The sequence below is a fragment of the Rana temporaria genome, chromosome 7 (assembly GCF_905171775.1).
Source record: "Rana temporaria chromosome 7, aRanTem1.1, whole genome shotgun sequence".
NCBI lineage: Eukaryota > Metazoa > Chordata > Amphibia > Anura > Ranidae > Rana > Rana temporaria.
The window spans coordinates 147,357,908-147,377,845 of NC_053495.1; positions in this window are offsets into that span (position 1 = coordinate 147,357,908).

Sequence of the window (19,938 nt, forward strand, 5' to 3'; positions counted from 1 at the left end):
GTTCTGGAACGAATTATGCTCGCAAACCAAGGTTTTACTGTATATTTGTATGAAATATATTAGGGCTCCACAACTCTTACCCTCTATGTTATGGTGATAATGAGGTGTTCTGTAATCCTAATAGGCTTTCTATCCAAGTGCGACAAAATTGCTCCTTCATGGACACAGTACAGTGATTAAAAATTGTTACCCTGGGACAGAAAGTGTTTTGTAGTCCTAATATACAGTAAATCATGCAGCCTAGGGTGAGAATGCTGCATAGATAAAATACAGTAAGGCCCCTTTCACATTAGCGGACCGTTCGTCCGTTTATTACAAGTCCGTTCACGGACTTGTAATGCATCCCTATGGGATCGCGTCCGTTAGCGGATGGAGCATCCGCTAACGTCCGCAACCATCCGCGTCCGTCGGGATCCGGTTTTTCGGACGGAAGAAATTTTTGCACTACAAGTGCAAACTGTTAGGTAGATTCACATAGAATGGTGCAAAGTTGCGGCGGCGTAGCTTAGCGTGTTTAGGCTACGCCGCCGTAAGTTAGCTAGGCAAGTACTTGATTCTCAAAGTACTTGCCTGCTAAGTTATGGCGGCGTAGCCTAAAGCGGGCGGGCGTAAGGGCGCCTAATTCAAATGTGTCTAAGGGGGCGTGTTTTATGTTAATGGGGCTTGACCTTACGTTTTTGACGCCTACATTTCCCAGTGTGCATTGCGGCTAAGTACGCCGCACGGGCCTATTGATTTCGACGTGGACGTAAACAACGTAAATCCCTATTCACGGACGACTTACGCAAACGACGTCAAAATTTCGAATTTCGAAGCGGGAACGGCGGCCATACTTAACATTTGCAACGCCACCTAGGGCCCAGCTCTAACTTTAGGCGGCCTATCTCTAACGTAAATGGCGTAAATGTACTGCGTCGGCCGGGCGTACGTTCGTGAAACGGCGTATCTACTAATTTACATATTCTACGCCGACCGCAATGGAAGCGCCACCTAGCGGCCAGCCTCAATATTGCAACCTAAGATAGGACGGCGCAAGCCGTCGTATCTTAGATATGTTTAAGCGTATCTCTGTTTGAGAATACACTTAAACATAAGTCGGCGTAGATTCTGAGTTAGGTCGGCTTATCTACTGATAAGCCGGCATAACTCTTTCTGAATCTACCTATACAAGTGTAAAGTGCACTTGGAAGTGCAGTCGCTGTAGATCCGAGGAAGACATGCAAGGAAAATAAAAAACAGCATTTTAGCTTGCACATGATTGGATAATAAAATCTGCAGAGCTTTCCCTTTATTAACTGTACCTGCCTACAAACACATGATGTCTATCCAGTGTAACTGATATAAACCCCCTAGGGTAGGCATGAGAACTCCTCAAAACATCACAAATGAACCATAGAGAGAGGAAACGGGAGGACTCTTAGCGCAATACTGTCATACAGTTTTATTATAAAAGGCAACAATTGGTACTCGCATAAGGAAAAACAAAATACAGCATGTATCAGCCAAACTCTGTCCGTCGGCAAGAGTGATGACAATAACCACTCAGACTCCACAAGCACACGGCTGACGTCATCATGCTTGCCAGTGGACAGCATTTGGTTGATACATGCTGAAATCTGTCTCAGAGAAAAAATAAATAAAAACACAAACGTACACACCAATAATAATTAAACTGGGAAAGTTGATTTTAAAGCCACTGGCCTTTATGACTTTCCTTTTAAACCCCTCCCCCTCGCCAATTCCATAGCCCACTCATTTCCTTATTTCACCAACTATCCCAGTTCAATTACCATTGTTGTGTATGTGTGTGTGTGTTTTTTTTCCCCAGAGATTGTCTTAGGTAATATTCTGCTAAGGCTTTTGTGTATTAGTACTGCTTGGATACTTAGAAGAAAGTACATCCTGAAAGCTTGTCCTGGAAATCTGAATACGCAAATAAAAAAAGGTTTCATGGACAATACTCAATTGTTTTTGTTAGGACAATGGTAATCCAATCTCTTCTCTGCTCTCTAAACATTTGGGACTCTTGCCTATTGTTCATAAATTAGAAAACCCTTTTTAACATTTGGATGTTAAAAGAGGCCTCAGAGGACATGTTTTACAGGATAGATACAGATTAGATACATCCTGTGTAATCCTGGTGCCCAGGTACTGCTGTCCGACTTCAATAAAGGGGAATGCTTTCTTTGATGCTTTCCAGTTGTGTCTGTGCATTTAAATGAAGAGTATACTGCTTGACCCATGCATCTGCCTTATATAGAAACACAGAAGAGTGATAGCAAATAAAAAAAATAAAAAACTGAAGCCAAGTGACCCATCTAGTCCACCCCCATTTTTTTGTTTTTTAAATTATTTATTTTTTGTTAATATTATAATTTATATAGGCTGTTTCTATATTCCTAGGATACCCAAAGATGTGAGGAAGGTTGCTTATATTGTAGGAATTGAATACCGTATATACTCGAGTATAAGCCTCACTGTGTCCATGTGCATGCCTCACGGTGTCCATGCCTCACTGTGTCCATGCCTCACTGTGTCCATGCCTCACTGTGTCCATGCCTCACTGTGTCCATGCCTCACTGTGCCCATGCCTCACTGTGTCCATGCCTCACTGTGCTCATGCCTCACTGTGCCCATGACTAGATTGACGTTTAACATGGGAGTCTATAGAAGGGGTGCCCGGCTTTGAATAAATCGGTGCTCCCCAGCCGTAGGTCCCCCAGACAACAAACTTTGCACACTTGTAGAGAAGAAATGGGGCTATATGTGTGCCAAGTTCCGAGCCCAGGGGACCTACGACCGGCCGGTACAGGGTCCCCAAAATCACCAGAGAAATTACCATTCAACATTGAAGTCTATGGAAGGGGTGCCCGGATTTGAAAAATCGGTGCTCCCCGGCTGTAGGTTCCCAGGACAACAAACTTTGCACACTTGTAGAGGAAGAGTTGGGCTACATGTGTGTCAAGTTACCGGGTCTCCCAAGCCTGCAAAAAGGTGACTCAAGTATAAGCCGAGGGGGGCATTTTCAGCACACAAAAAATGTGCTGAAAAACTCGGCTTATACTCGAGTATATACGGTAATCACAAACATGGCATTTATAACACTGTTACTACATACTGTATGTTACAGACCATAAAGTTCTTTGAGCAAAGGAAGTACTGTACTGTAATGTTTATCACTAAGGCATCTTTCCAGCAGTGTTATAAAAAAAAATATATATATATGCTATATATATTTTAGCAGAGACCCTAGAGAAAAAAATGTCTTGTGACAGAGCGAGAATCGGGAGCTGTTTGTGTAAACACACAGCTCCGGTTCTTTCAGGGGGAGAAATGACTCGTATGAACAGCGATCTGTCATTTCCCCTAGTCAGTCCCACCCCCCTTCAGTTAGAACACAATGAGGGAACATGATTAACCCCTTGATCGCCCCCTAGTGTTGACCCCTTCCCTGCTAGTGACATTTTCACAGTAATCAATGCATTTTTATAGCACTGATCGCTCTAAAAATGCCAATGGTCCCAAAAATGTGTCAAAAGTGTTCGATGTGTCCGCCATAAGGTCGCAGTACCGATAAAAATCGCAGATCGCCGCCATTACTAGTAAAAAAAAATATTAATAAAAATGCCATTAAACTATCCCCTATTTTGTAGACGCTATGGGCCTGATTCTCAAAAACGCCGCCTAACTTAACTTTCAGCAGTTAAGTTACACTGACTTAAAATCTCTACCTAAGTGCCCGATCTTCAAAGCACTTACCTAGAAATTTCAGGCCGTGTAACTTAAGTGCCGCCGTCGCAAGGCGGTCCTCCTCTCTGGGGGGCGTTTAAAATTTAAATGAGGCGCGCTCCCGCGCCGGCCGTAGTGCGCATGCGTGTGACGTAATTTTCCCGACGTGCAGCGCGCGAACGTAATTGACGCCGGGCGGCTTTGAGAATTGCGACGGGACACTAAAGTTGCGACGGGTGAAAAAAAATATACGCGCCGGTAAAACAAATAATTATAAAAAAAAATGACAGCGTCGCTCAGCATGCATTCCTGAGAGGGAGAACTCCATGCCAATTTTCAAAGAAAAAACCGGCATGGGTTCCCCCCCCCAGGAGCATACCAGGCCCTTAGGTCTGGTATGGGTTGTAAGGAGACCCCCCCTACGCCGAAAAATCGACGTAGGGGGTCCCCCTACAATCCATACCAGACCCGTATCCAAAGCACGCTACCCGGCCGGTCAGGAATGGGAGTGGGGACGAGCGAGCGCCCCCCCCCCTCCTGAGCCGTGCCAGGCCGCATGCCCTCAACATGGGGGGGTTGGGTGCTCTGGGGCAGGGGGGCGCACTGCGGGCCCCCCCACCCCAGAGCACCCTGCCCCATGTTGATGAGGACAGGACCTCTTCCCGACAACCCTTGCCGTTGGTTGTCGGGGTCTGCGGGCGGGGGCTTATCGGAATCTGGGAGTCCCCTCAAATAAGGGGGCCCCCAGATACCGGCCCCCCACCCTAAGTGAATGGATATGGGGTACATCGTACCCCTACCCATTCACCTGTAGGCAAAAAGTAAAAGTTATTAAACACACAACACAAGAGTTTTTAAAATAATTTATTATTCTGCTCCGGAGGCACCCCCCTGTCTTCTTTATTAGCTCTATTACCAGGGGAGGCTTCTTCTTCCACTCTCCGGGGGTCTTCTTCCACTCTCCGGGGGGGGTTTCTTCTTCCGCTCTCCGGGGGGGGGCTTCTCCGCTCTCCGGGGGTCTTCTTCTATCTTCTCCCCTCTTCCGCTGTTGACTCGGCGAACCCCGGTTCTTCTCCAGCTGTCCGGTGCCTTCTTCTTCAGCGCTGGCTGCCTGCTATCTTTGTGTGTTAGCTCAATTTCTAACAGGCAGCCGGTGCGGTCTTCTGTGACGTCAGGGTCTTCTCTTCTGTTCTTCTCCCCTCTTCCGATGTTGCCTCGTCGCCTCTTGTCGCTGTAATGATGGAAGCGCGCCTTGCATCCCATTTATATAGGCATCACCGTCCCATCATGCTCCGGTAGGTACCCACGTGGTGGGTGCACGTGGGTAGGCACCCACCACGTGGGTACCTGCCGGAGCATGATGGGACGGTGATGCCTATATAAATGGGATGCAAGGCGCGCTTCCATCATTACAGCGACAAGAGGCGACGAGGCAACATCGGAAGAGGGGAGAAGAACAGAAGAGAAGACCCTGACGTCACAGAAGACCGCGCCGGCTGCCTGTTAGAAATTGAGCTAACACACAAAGATAGCAGGCAGCCAGCGCTGAAGAAGAAGGCACCGGACAGCTGGAGAAGAACCGGGGTTCGCCGAGTCAACAGCGGAAGAGGGGAGAAGATGGAAGAAGCCCCCCGGAGTCCGGAGAAGCCCCCCCCCGGAGAGCGGAAGAAGAAACCCCCCCCGGAGAGTGGAAGAAGACCCCCGGAGAGTGGAAGAAGAAGCCCCCCTGGTAATAGAGCTAATAAAGAAGACAGGGGGGTGCCTCCGGAGCAGAATAATAAATTATTTTAAAAACCCTTGTGTTGTGTGTTTAATAACTTTTACTTTTTGCCTACAGGTGAATGGGTAGGGGTACGATGTACCCCATATCCATTCACTTAGGGTGGGGGGCCGGTATCTGGGGGCCCCCTTATTTGAGGGGACTCCCAGATTCCGATAAGCCCCCGCCCGCAGACCCCGACAACCAACGGCAAGGGTTGTCGGGAAGAGGTCCTGTCCTCATCAACATGGGGACAGGGTGCTCTGGGGTGGGGGGGCCCGCAGTGCGCCCCCCTGCCCCAGAGCACCCAACCCCCCCATGTTGAGGGCATGCGGCCTGGCACGGCTCAGGAGGGGGGGCGCTCGCTCGTCCCCACTCCCATTCCTGACCGGCCGGGTAGCGTGCTTTGGATACGGGTCTGGTATGGATTGTAGGGGGACCCCTACGTCGATTTTTCGGCGTAGGGGGGGTCTCCTTACAACCCATACCAGACCTAAGGGCCTGGTATGCTCCTGGGGGGGGAACCCATGCCGGTTTTGAATTTAAAAATTGCCGTGGAGTTCTCCCTCAGGAATGCATACCAAATGCCGTCGCTTGAATGGGCCTTTACAAGGTGTGACTAACTTTACACATTGTAAAACCAGCCCTAGTTTTGCGCAAGCAAATTCGGAACTTACGCAGAAATCACAATGATGAAATGCTTTGAGAATCTGCTTAAGTCCTCATTTGCATACTCAAAGCTGCATTTCCATGAGAAATGCCCCCAGTGGCGGATGCGGTACTGCATCCTAAGATCTGACCGTGTAAGTGTCTTACACATGTCAGATTTTCTGCCTAACTTTGGAAAAAGCCTTTTGAGAATCGTTTCCAAAGTTAGGCACAGACTGAACAGCAGTTAAGTCTGCGTATCTCTTTTGGGAATCAGGCCCTATAACTTTTGCGCAAACCAATCAATAAATGCTTATTGCAATTTTTTTTTTACAAAAAATATGTAGAAGAATACGTATAGTCCTAAACTGAGGAAAAAAAATATTTTTTTTATATATATTTTTGGGGGATATTTATTATAGCAAAAAGTAAAAAATATATTATTTTTTTCAAAATTGTCCCTCTATTTTTGTTTATACCGCAAAAAATAAAAACTGCAGAGGTGATCAAATACCACCAAAAGAAAGCTCTATTTGTGGGAAAAAAAGGACGTAAATTTTGTTTGGGAGCCACGTCGCACGCCCGCGCAATTGTCAGTTAAAGCGATGTAGTGCCGAATCGCAAAAAGTGTCCCGGTCATTGACCAGCAAAATGGTCCGGGGCTGAAGTACCAAAAACTGTGGTACTTAAAAACCTTTATAGGTGATGCTTAAAAAATGTCTACAGGTTAACAGTTTAGAGTTATAGAATAGGTATTGTGCTAGAATTATTTCTCTCACTCTAATGATCGTGGCAATACCTCAAATGTGTGGTGTGAACACTGTTTACTTTTGCAGGTGTGTGCTACGTGCAGAGTGCAAGGTATGCTACATGCAAAGTGCAAGGTGTGCTACGTACAGAGTTCAAGGTGTGCTACGTACAGAGTTCAAGGTGTGCTACGTACAAGGTTCAATGTGTGCTACATACAGAGTCCTGAGTTCAAGGTGTGCTACGTACAGAGTTTAATGTGTGCTACCTACAGAGTCCTGAGTTCAAGGTGTGATACGTACAGCGTTCAAAGTGTGCTACCTACAGAGTCCTGAGTTCAAGGTGTGCTACGTGCAGAGTTCAAGGTGTGCTACCTACAGAGTCCTGAGTTCAAGGTGTGCTACATACAGAGTTCAAGGTGTGCTACCTACAGAGTCCTGAGTTCAAGGTGTGCTACGTGCAGAGTTCAAGTTGTGCTACGTGCAGAATTCAAGTTGTGCTACGTACAGAGTTCAATGTGTGCTACCTACAGAGTCCTGAGTTCAAGGTGTGCTACACGCAGTGTTCAAGGTGTGCTACGTGCAGAGTTCAATGTGTGTTATGTACAGAGTGCAGAGTTCAAGGTGTGCTACGCGCAGAGTTCAACGTGTGCTACCTGCAGAGTTCAAGGTGTGCTACGTACAGAGTTTAATGTGTGCTACCTACAGAGTCCTGAGTTCAAGGTGTGATACGTACAGAGTTCAAAGTGTGCTACCTACAGAGTCCTGAGTTCAAGGTGTGCTACATACAGAGTTCAAGGTGTGCTACCTACAGAGTCCTGAGTTCAAGGTGTGCTACGTGCAGAGTTCAAGTTGTGCTACGTGCAGAATTCAAGTTGTGCTACGTACAGAGTTCAATGTGTGCTACCTACAGAGTCCTGAGTTCAAGGTGTGCTACGCGCAGTGTTCAAGGTGTGCTACGTGCAGAGTTCAATGTGTGTTATGTACAGAGTGCAGAGTTCAAGGTGTGCTACGCGCAGAGTTCAACGTGTGCTACCTGCAGAGTTCAAGGTGTGCTACGTGCAGAATTCAAGGTGTGCTACGTACAGAGTTCAAGGTGTGCTACGTACAGAGTTTAATGTGTGCTACCTACAGAGTCCTGAGTTCAAGGTGTGATACGTACAGAGTTCAATGTGTGCTACGTACAGAGTGCAAAGTTCAAGGTGTGCTACGTGCAGAGTTCAAGGTGTGCTACGCGCAGAGTTCAAGGTGTACTACCTGCAGAATTCAAGGTGTGCTACGTACAGAGTTCAAGGTGTGCTACGTACAGAGTTTATTGTGTGCTACCTACAGAGTCCTGAGTTCAAGGTGTGCTACATGCAGAGTTCAAGGTGTGCTACGTACAGAGATCAAGGTGTGCTACGTACAGAGTTCAAGGTGTGCTACGTATAGATTTCAAGGTGCGCTACGTACAGAGTTCAATGTGTGCTACGTACAGAGTTCAATGTGTGCTATGTACAGAGTTCAATGTGTGCTATGTGCAGAGTTCAAGGTGTGCTACGTACAGAGTGCAGAGTTCAATGTGTGCTACGTGCAGAGTGCAAGGTATACTATGTGCAGAGTGCAAGGTGTGCTACGTGCAGAGTTCAAGGTGTGCTACATACAGAGTTCAAGGTGTGCTACATACAGAGTTCAAGGTGTGCTACGTACAGAGTGCAGAGTTCAAGGTGTGCTACGTACAGAGTTCAATGTGTGCTACATACAGAGTGCATAGTTCAATGTGTGCTACATACAGAGTTCAAGGTGTGCTACGTACAGAGTTCAATGTGTGCTACGTACAGAGTGCAGAGTTCAAGGTGTGCTATGTACAGAGTTCAAGGTGTGCTATGTACAGAGTGCAGAGTTCAAGGTATGCTACATGCAGAGTGCAAGGTGTGCTACGTACAGAGTTCAATATGTGCTACATACAGAGTGCAGGGTTCAAGGTGTGCTACGTACAGAGTTCAAGGTTAGCTATGTACAGAGTTCAAGGTGTGCTACGTGCAGAGTTCAAGGTTAGCTATGTACGGAGTTCAAGGTGTGCTATGTACAGAGTTCAAGATGTGCTACATACAGAGTCCTGAGATCAAGGTGTGCTACGTGCAGAGTTCAAGGTGTGCTACGTACAGCGTTCAAGGTGTGCTACGTACAGAGTGCAGTGTTTAAGGTGTGCTACGTGCAGAGTGCAAGGTGTGCTACGTACAGAGTTCAATGTGTGCTACATACAGAGTGCAGAGTTTAAGTTTGCTACATACAGAGTGCAATGTGTACATACAGAGGGCACAGCATAGGGGGAAGGTAGGTGGGCACAGTACAGGGGGTAGGACGGTACAGTAAAGGAGGGAGCAGGGGGACACAGCACAGGGGGAGGGTAGGTGGGCACGCAGTACAGGGGGCAGGAGGGTACAGTAAAGGAGGAAGCAGAAGAACACAGCACAGGGGGGTGAGTGGGCACAGTACAGAGGGCAGGATGGCACAGCATAGGGGGAGGGTAAGTGGGCACATTACAGAAAGCAGGGGGGTACAGTACAAGGGGAGCAGGAGGGCACAGCACAGGGAGAGGGTAAGTGGCCACAGTACAGGAGGCAGGAGGGTGCATAACAGGGGGAGGGTAAGTGGGCATAGTACAGGGGGCAGGAGGATACAAAACAGGGGGAGGGTAAGTGGGCACAGTACAGGGGAGGGCAGAAGGATGTTCCTTACATCAGAGTATTCATTGGGAGGCAGGAGGGACTGCATGGATGGATGGATCGGGCTGCAGGGCTTGGCTTCATACTTCCCGCCCACACATGTCCTTCTTGTAGGCAGAACACTGTCGGGGAGTGTGGGCGAGGCAGACACAGGAGGAGAGGACGGGAGGAGGAGTAGAAGCAGTTCTCTCTCCTTTCCTGTCTGGCTGTGCGAGCAGTGGGGGGGGGGGGTGTCAGCACAGGCTCTGCTGAGCGGCTCTCCCAGACTGTGATCTGGAGCTGTCAGTGAGCTCCAATCACCTAGTAAACTGGTCCCACTCGCAGCCTGCTGTCTCTCCGCGTAGCAGTGAGCGGACTTGGGAGTGTGAGGCCCTAGATAGCTGCCTCTGCTGATGGGCACTGATAGGCGGAACTGATATACAGCACTGATGGGCACCGATAGGTGGCACTGATGGGCAGCCTTTATGAGCACTGATTGGTGGCAATGATGGGCACTGATAAGCAGCACTGATAGGCAGCACTGATGAGGAGGCACTGACAGGCATCTCTGATGAGCATTGAATTGCAGCACTGATGGGCACTGATTGACATCACTAATGGGCACTGATTGGTATCACTGGTGGGGCTGCACTTATAATCAATGCACTGATTATCAGTGCAGATCCCTCCTGTCAGGAAAGCCCCTTATCGGCTCTCCTTTACTCATGGTCTGTCAGTGTAAATAGAGGAATGCCGATAACTGGCACTTCCCATTTACACTGTGATCAGCTGTGTATGGACATGGTAAAGAGCCTACATCATAGGCTCTTTACTATGATCAGAGATACGGTATGTCAGAGCATCACACCGAACCACCGTTTACTGCGCTGTGCTTCACTGGGGGTGCGCACGAGTGGTATGTTCTGAAGGATGTCATATGACGTTCAGTCAGAACAATTAAATCACTGCGTGTCTCCATATAGGTCGCCTAAAGGGATATGCACACTAGGCCCTTTAAATAAGGCAAAAACTAGTGCACTCCGCCCGACATTACAAAGTGCCCAGACAGTGGAATGTGCTACCATGCATGCGCCGACTAATCACGCATGTACGGTAAGTGGCCAAACACCACCTCCCCACCTCCTTACTTCCCATCTGGGGTGGAGGGAGAAAATACAGCGTGCTCCTTGCCTGATATTGTTGATTTTTACTGTCCTCCAATTTTCCTCCAATCTACTGCCCACCAATTGTGAGTTAGTAGTTGCATCACACAAATGGAATAAAATTAAATATTGATGTGAAATATTTTTATGGATTGTATATTATTGCGTTTTTTTCCCCTACCTTTATGGTAGTTTAAACTGTAGATCTTTTGAACCCCTGAAGAAGCCAATAATGGCAAAATGTGTCAGGATTAGTCTCCTCCTGCTCCGACATATCATTACTATAATGTGTACTATTACTTACTTGCTATAAACATTCATGTGCATGTTTATTATGTAGGAGGGTATCTACCTTCAGGGTTACTTTCTTTGGACTGAACTCAATATGGGGATACATCTATTTTTTTTTGTTTGTTTTTTTCCTATAGTCTGTGATTTTTATGAGATTTGTAAAATAAAAAAAACGTTTTACTCTCATCTGTGTATCAATATTCATTCTGAGAGGAGGTGTGTTGGCACTTATAAAGTCCCACTTTTTCACCACATTGTTCTTTTACAATTAGGTAAGTATAAGCATATATCCCTGGTTTCACTCTAGGATCGCTCCTTAGGTAGGTCCTCCATACTTCCCGGTGTTATGGCACAAGCTATAATACTTGCCAAAATACAGCACCATAGCGTAATCCCATACATAAAAAGACCTTCTGTCACGAATCAGGTGAGACCAGAACCGTGTGAACTTGCGACAAAGGGAACCAAACGTATGTAAGTGAATAATAATAATGTTTATTAAGAATAGTGACAAAATAAGTAAACACCTTCAATACAAACAATGCACAACAGAGACCCACAAACAACAAATAACTATATACAACAAAGGGAAGTACCAGAATCATAAATGTAAGCCAGGCCAAGGTCATACACTGGGAATCAGCAAAATGGGGAAAGGAACAGGACAGGAGAGGGAGAAGGTGGACGAATCGGGATACAGAGCAAGGATGCAAGGTAACAGGAACACCGGGGGGACAGGATCAGGATGAGCTTGGGATCAGGGTCGGGTACATGCTCGGGATCAGGTGTAGGTTCAAGGTAGCAGGTCAGGGCACAAGGACCATACCAAGGCGATGAGGGTACTCATCAGCCGGGTATTGAGTGCAGGAGGTGCTGCCTGCTCCACACTGCCTGGATACACCCGCTGGTGGACACCGGTACTACGGCCCAAGGATCCAACAGTGCCACCAGCAGGTGAATCCTCTAGCTACAGGTCCTGAATGTTGAAAGACACTTGCTGGGGGACAATGGTACTGCGATCTGAGAGACCGATAGCACCACCAGCGGGTGAACCCTTTCCTGACACCTTCCCCCTTTAAAATTGCACTTACAGACATGCAAACAAACTAAGCATTGATCATGTAAATCTCAGTCAAATTACCCCCGAAAGTCCCAAGCTGGCAACACACTCCATTCAATATCGATGTATCACTGCACGCATGTTCCTTGGACAAAAGCCAGTCGTTAGACCGCCTTCTGTTGGACAGGCTGCTGTAAATACTAAACGCTGACTATGTCAGCTGATTTCTGTTGAACCGGCCGATACAAGACAATATCGACTGATGTGTACCCTGCCTTAAAGCTTAAACTTCCATGAAAAGTGCTGGAAGGGATCATTATGGTATGCAGAGGTTGTCCAGCACATAGACTAGTGAAGGTTCAAATTATGATTTTCTTTTCTTTGTGGCAAGAGAGATATGGCGCGTACACACGATTGGACATTCCGACAACAAAGCCGTGGATTTTTTTCCGACGGATGTTGGCTCAAACTTGTCTTGCATACACACGGTTGCACAAATGTTGTCGAAAATTCCGACTGCCAAGAATGCATTCCCATACAACACGTATGACAGCACTATAAAAGGGAAGTTCAATACCAAGTGCGCCTTCCTTTGGGCTCCTTCTGCTAATCTCGTGTTAGTAGAAAATTGGTGAGAGACGATTCACGCTTATATGTCATCTGCTGCTGTTCCCGATCTCTCAGAGTCCTGGACCAGATTGTGCTCCCTGTTATATGGACAGCTCAGGCTACCAATTTTGCCTGTCAAATAGTTGATGTGGGGTACAAAGGCTTCGCCAATTTCACCAGAGCATGATTCAGAGCATGCGTGGAATTTTGTGCGTCGGAATTGTCTACACACGCTCAGAATTTGCAAGAACGGATTTTGTTGTCGGAAAATTTGAGATCCAGCTCTCAAATTTTTGTTGTCGGAAATTCAGACAGCAAATGAGCCTACACACGGTCGGAATTCCCGACAACAAGCTCCCACCGAACATTTGTTGTCAGAAATTCCGAGCTTGTGTACGCGGCAATAGCCTTTCAATGCACTGAATCTAAAGCACAGGAGAGATGGTGACAGTATTTGCATCTAGTAATCCAGATTCCTACAAGCATATATTTCTGTTTGTAAGGTTCTTGAGAAAAGACCTGCTCTTATGTGGTGGAAAAAAACAAAAAACGTATAAATCCCAAAGAATTCAACACTGCTCTGTGCATTGAACCTTTTTAACTATTTACATGCCCACACATTAGTCCAGACTTAATAGAATCTATGGGCCAAATCCACAAAGATCCGGCGTAACTTATTTTTTTCCATTTAAGTTACAATGCCTTAAAATTTCTACCTAAGTGCCCGATCCACAAAGCACTTACCTAGAAATTTTGGGCTGTGTAACTTAAATTCCGCCGGCGCAAGGCGTTCCTATTCAAATGGGGGCGATTCCCATTTAAATGAGGCGCGCTCCCGCGCCAGCCGTACTGCGCATGCTCGTGACGTCATTTTCCCGACGTGCATAGCGCAAAATTACGTTACGACGGGCTTTGTGGATTGCGACGGGTCAATAAAGTTGCTTCGGGAAAAAAAAAAGATACGGCGCGAAAAAAAAATTCAAATTCGAAAAAAAAATGCGTCGCTAGACAGAAGGGTCTGCTTTTACATGGTGTACTAACTTTACACCATGTAAAAGCAGCCCTAATTTTGCGTATGCAACTTAATACTTACGGAGAAAAAACTAAGCAGAAAAGCTTCGTGGATCTCCGTAAGTGCTAATTTGCATACCCGAGGCGGCATTTCGACACGAAATGCCCCCAGCGGCGGATGCGGTACTGCATCCTAAGATCCGGCAGTGTAATTCAATTACACATGCCGGATCTTCTCCCTAACTATGGAAAACTGATTCTGTGGATCAGTTCCATAGTTAGGACCAGGGATACGACGGAGTAACAGCAGTTACTCCGTCGTATCTCTTTTGAGGATTTGGCCCTATCACTTTATCTTGATGATTTTGTAACATTGAAACAGTTATTGTTGACCTTCTCACAGTTTTAGTGAACTTCTGACATATGTTTACGTAACAGATTGTGTACAAACAGGCATATTAGGTAATGTAAACTTCCTTAACCACTTCCATACAGGGCACGTATACACCTTCCTGCCCAAGCCAATTTTCAGCTTTCAGCACTGTCGCACTTTGAATGGCAATTGCGCGGTCATGCTACACTGTACCCAAACAAAATTGGCGTCCTTTTTTTCCCACAAATAGAGCTTTCTTTTGGTGGTATTTGATCACCTCTGCGATTTTTTTTTTTGCGCAACAACTAAAAAAAGACTGAAAATTTTGAAAAAAAATACGTTTTTTTTTTCTGTGAATTTTTTTGTAAATAAGTATGTTTTCTCTTTCAATTACGGGCACTGATATGGCGGCACTGATGGGCACCGATGAGATGGCACTGATGGACATCAATGAGGTAGTACTGACGGGCACAGATGAGGTGGCACTGATTGGCGGCGCTTGTATGCGGCACTGATGGGCACACATAGGCGGCACTGATGAGCACACATAGGCGGCACTGATGGGCACACATAGGCGGCACTGATGGGCACACATAGGCGGCACTGATGGGCACACACAGGCGGCACTGGGCACTCATAGGCGGCACAGATGGACACTCATGGGCGGCACTTATGGGTGGCACTGGTGGCTACTTATGGGTGGCACAGATGGGCACTGATAGGTGGGCACTGGGCATGGATGGGCACTGTGGGGTGGCACTGATGGACACTGTAGGGTGGCACTGATGGACACTGGGGCGGCACTGATTAACCTATGTTGCCAGTCAGTGCCCATTTGTGGGCACTGATTGGCATAATTTTTTTTTGCTTTTTATTTTTTACAGCCTTTTTTTTTTTCTAGCCTTTTTTTTTTTTTGATCTGCCTTTTTTTTTTTTTTACAGCCTTTTTTTTTTTTGCCTTTTTTTTTTGGATCTGCCCTTCCCTGGTCCAGGGTGGGCTTCCCTGGTGGTCCATGTGGCGATCCGAGGGGGGGCTGCGCTGATAAACAATCAGCGCAAACCCCCCTGTCAGGAGAGCAGCCGTTCGGCTCTCCTCTACTCGCGTCTGTCAGACGCGAGTGCGGAAGAGCCGTCAACGGCTCTTCCTGTTTACATCGTGATCAGCCGTGATTCGACACGGCTGATCACGTGGTAAAGAGTCTCCGTGAGAGACTCTTTACCGAGATCGGTGTTGCGGGGTGTCAGACTGACACCCCGCAACAACGATCGCCGCGATGCGCGCCCCCGGGGGCGCGCAGCGGCTTAGAATCCTGAGGACATCATATGACGTCCGGTCAGGATTCTACAACCACTTTGCCGCCGTCAATCTGTCATTGGCGGGCGGCAAGTGGTTAAATAATGGCGTTAAATTGAATTTGCTCTTGAATTTTGCCTTGGATGTAGGATGTTAAGAAATTTCTTTATAACTGACTTTAGCAACTGTGTTGTTGACCTTTGACTTAAGGGGGCAGCCCAGGGAAATATATATAAAAAAAAATCAATGCAGCTCTCTATTCATGAATACATTGTTAAATATAAATATGGGCATGTGCTCATGTAAGGGCACGGATGTCACCAGACCAAGCTCCTTAGATTATGTGTGCTGCAAAGCAGAAAATGATCCAGCCCACAGCTGCTTGGAATAAAACAAAAGTGTGACTTTGATTCTCAGATAGGAATGAGTCCATGGGATGCCCAAGGTCATCGCTACTTGTGACTTGCAACACTTGCCATCCTTGACCACATTGGGACCTGCTGCTGTACTCAATTGACTATTCAACTTTTTTCTGTCATCTCAATGAGATTGATTGGGTCACTCAGGACTATGACAGCAAGTTTAGTATTATCTTCAGTTCCCCAAGATGTGTCCATTCAAAGATTCTATCCTTGTCCAGTGGTCCCATGGGTAACTGGGAAAGGGGGGGGGGGGGGTTCTTGTCCAACATTTCTCTGAAGTTTATGTGAGCCTTAAGGGAAAGGGAGTTTTGAGATTATTCTGTAACATTGGCCAACATCCCTAAATCACAATTCTTTCAAGGTTCAAAACAATATTATCGGAAATTCTATACATTTTATTACAATTCCATTAAAAGAGGAAGTCATACATAAAACATTTAAGAGTGATAAAAAAAAATCTTGTACTCACTTTAATACTCTTAAATGTTATATGTCTTTCTCTTTTAATTGAATTTAATAAAATTGATATATATAACGATAATATTGTTTTGAGCCTTGAAAGTCCCATTAAATGGGGGAATTCAACCCTTGCTAGAATTGAGCCTTAAAGAGGAGTTCCACCCAAATTTGAACTTCCGCTTATCCCACTCCTCACCCCCTTACATGCCACATTTGGCATGTAATTTTTTGGGGGGGGGGGAGTGGGGGCTTCAGGAAGAGTGGGACTTCCTGTCCCACTTCCTCCTTCCTGTAGGCGACTACGCTTAATCGCCTACAGGAAGGGGCTGCTGTAGGCGATCGCCTAGGACACGTCACAGGTCCTAGGCGATCTCCTGGCCAATTACACGGCGCAGCGCCGGGCCGCGCCGCTCACGCATGCGCAGTGCCGCTCGCACATGCGCAGTGGGTGCCCGGCCGTGAAGCCGAAAGCTGTCACGACCGGGTGCCCACACTGAGAATGAAGACGCCGGTCGCTGGAGCGCTGGAGCAGGTAAGTGTCTGTTTATTAAAAGCCAGCAGCTACACTTTTTGTAGCTGCTGACTTTTAATAAACATACAAATTGGCTGGAACGCCCCTTTAAGGTGACCCTTTTCCCTATACACAAAGATGTGGACAACATGTTGTCAAACCTGCAGGACCAAGAGAACACACCTTGGGCACCAAACTAAGTACAACATTAAGAGTACAGAGAAATACTTGTAAATTAGTAACTCACAGAGGAGATGGCACTTTTTGTATGTAATCCGTGAGCTGTCGGCTCATGTATCTGAAATGGGGAGCTTTTTCCTAGGTCCTAGGTCCACTGACATCCACAGCTCCTTAGAGGACACTAAAAGATCCGATCAGGTCTGCCTGAAAAACTGACAGGGGGACATGATCGGAAAGCCTGTGTGAAAGGACCCTAAGGGAAGATTATAACCCCTATTGATTCATTTGTCATATGTGCCCCATAGGGTAAGGTGACCAGATTTTTTAAATTAAATCTGGGGAGATATTTATTTATTTTTTATTGGCAAATGGTAAACTATTTTATAAGCATATTTCCCTCAAATTATATATGCAGTGTATGTGGTATGTGTTTATAGAATGATTGCATGATATATACATTATTTATCACATTTCGTTCATAAGATTTTTTGGGGTATAACTACAAATTGTTAAGAAGATAAGATAGAGAAAAAGCTTTTCAATGCATATTTTGTATTTTATTCTTACCAAAAAATTTGGTTTGACAATAACAATATAAATGAACAATTCAGAACAGTGATAACATGATAACACGTAGGATGCCTTCGAACATAAATAATCAAATATTAATAGCCTACTGTTATAAGTGTAGCACTTACCCCCGAAGGAGCCGCTGGTTAGATTTGGGATCGGTGTGTTTAAGTTACCTCTATTTTGTGTCTAGGGGTGATGGTAGTGATGAGAGCAGTAATAGAATGTCCAGACCGTTGGTTGACGTTTTCTAATGCTTTATTCTCCGGTCAAACATGACCAACATGTCAACTTGAGGTAGACAGGACAGATTGGTGAAAGAAGAATGAACTTCGCAGAATCAGGCTATGGATAAGTAAAAGCAGTCCTGCTTTTATAGCAACTCTTTCCTCGTCGCCACTTCAGCCGAAGTGGGTAAAGTGCCCCTGGACAGGTCCCTCTCACAGGCCTGGCAGCCAGAGCGCCACTTAAAACTTCTGGGAAGGAACAAGTCTCTGCCACAGACTTGGCTCTAATTGACCTTTGGGTTTAAAGATGAGACCTCTGCCACAGGCCTAGTACTTGAAAGTTTGAACGGTAGAGCGAATCCTCCCAGTATGTCATTTAGGGTCACCGACTGACAGCCTGAATGCAACCTGTCAGTGTCCGGTGCCCAGATCCCCGATGGTTCGTTCAAGTCCTATTGGATCACCTGCCTCCGTGTTCTCCTTAGACCGATCCCCCACAGAACAGCACCCAGCTTGGGATCTTCTCAATAAGGATGGGGACCCAGTAAGCAGAGGCGTAACTAGAAACTTCAGGGCCCCAGTGCAAGAAATCATGAAGGGCCCCCCCATCAGTGTCAGCGGTGGTGTTGAAGGGGTGGCAGCGGTGGTGTTGAAGGGGTGGCAACGGTGGTGTTGGGGGAGATAGAAGCGGTGGTGTTGAGGGGGGGTAACAGCGGCGGTGTTGGGGGTGGCAGCGGTGGTATTGAGGGGGGTGGCAACGGTAGTGTTGGGGGGGATGGCAGCGGTGGTGTTGGGGGGGGTGGCAGCAATAGTGTTGTGGGGGGTGGCAGTGGTGGTATTGACGGGGGTGGCAGCGGTGGTGTTGAGGGGGTGGCAGCGGTAGTTTTGTGGGGGGTGGCAGCGGTGGTGTTGAGGGGGGTGGAAGCGGTGTTGTTGAGGGGGTGTCAGCGGTGTTGTTGAGGAGGGGTGACAGCGGTGGTATTGAGGGGGGTGGCAGCGGTAGTCTTGGGGGGTGGCAGCGGTAGTGTTGGGGGTGGCAGCAGTAGTGTTGAGGGGAGGTGTCAGCGGTAGTGTTGAGGGGGGGTGGCAGCGGTAGTGTTGAGGGGGGGTGGCAGCAGTGGTGTTGAGGGGGGGTGGTAGTAGTAGTGTTGTGGGGGGTGGCAGCGGTGGTATTCAGGGGGGGTGGCAGCGGTAGTGTTGGGGGGGATGGCATCGGTGGTGTTGAGAGGGGGTGGCAGCAGTAGTGTTGTGGGGGTGGTATTGAGGGGTGGCAGCAGTGGTGTTGAGGGGGGTGGCAGCGGTGTTGTTGAGGGGGGGTGGCAGCGATGTTGTTGAGGGGGGTAACAGCGGTGGTGTTGAGGGGGGTAACAGCGGTGGTGTTGAGGGGGGGTGGCAGCAGTGGTGTTGAGAGGGGGTGGCAGCGGCGGTGTTGAGGGGGATGACAGCGGTGGCAATGATGGGGGGTGGCAGCAGTGGTGTTGAAGGGGGGTGGCAGCGGTGTTGTTAAGGGGGGGTGACAGCGGTGGTGTTGAAGGGGGGTGGCAGCGGTAGTGTTGAGGGGGGGTGGCAGCGGTGGTGTTGGGGGGTGGCAGCGGTGGTGTTGTGGGGGGTTGGCAGCGGTGGTGTTGAGGGGGGTTGACAGCGGCGGTGTTGAGGGGGTGGCAGCGGTGGTGTTGAGGGGGGTGGCAGCGGTGCTCTGTGATATGTTTAAAGGTTGTTGTTTTTTTTATAACACAACCCTGCTTTAAACTTCTCCCTAATGTTATCCCTGACCTGTCTGGTGGGTTCCTTGGCCTTCATACTGCTGTTTTTTCAGTAAGGTTCTCTAACAAACCTCTGAGGGCTTCACAGAACAGCTGTATTTATACTGAGATTAAATTACACACAGGTGGACTCTATTTACTTATTAGGTGACATCTGAAGGCAATTGGTTCTACTAGATTTTAGTTAGGGGTATCAGAGTAAAGGGGGCTGAATACAAATGCACGGCACACTTTTCCGATATTTATTTGTAAAAAAAAATGAAAATCATTTATCATTTTCCTTTCACTTCACAATTAAGTGCCACTTTGTATTGGTTTATCACATAAAATCCCAATAAAATATATTTATGTTTTTAGGTTGTAACATGACAAAATGTGTAAATTTTCAAGGGGTGTGAATACTTTTTCAAGGCACTGTATATGTGTAGCACAGCAC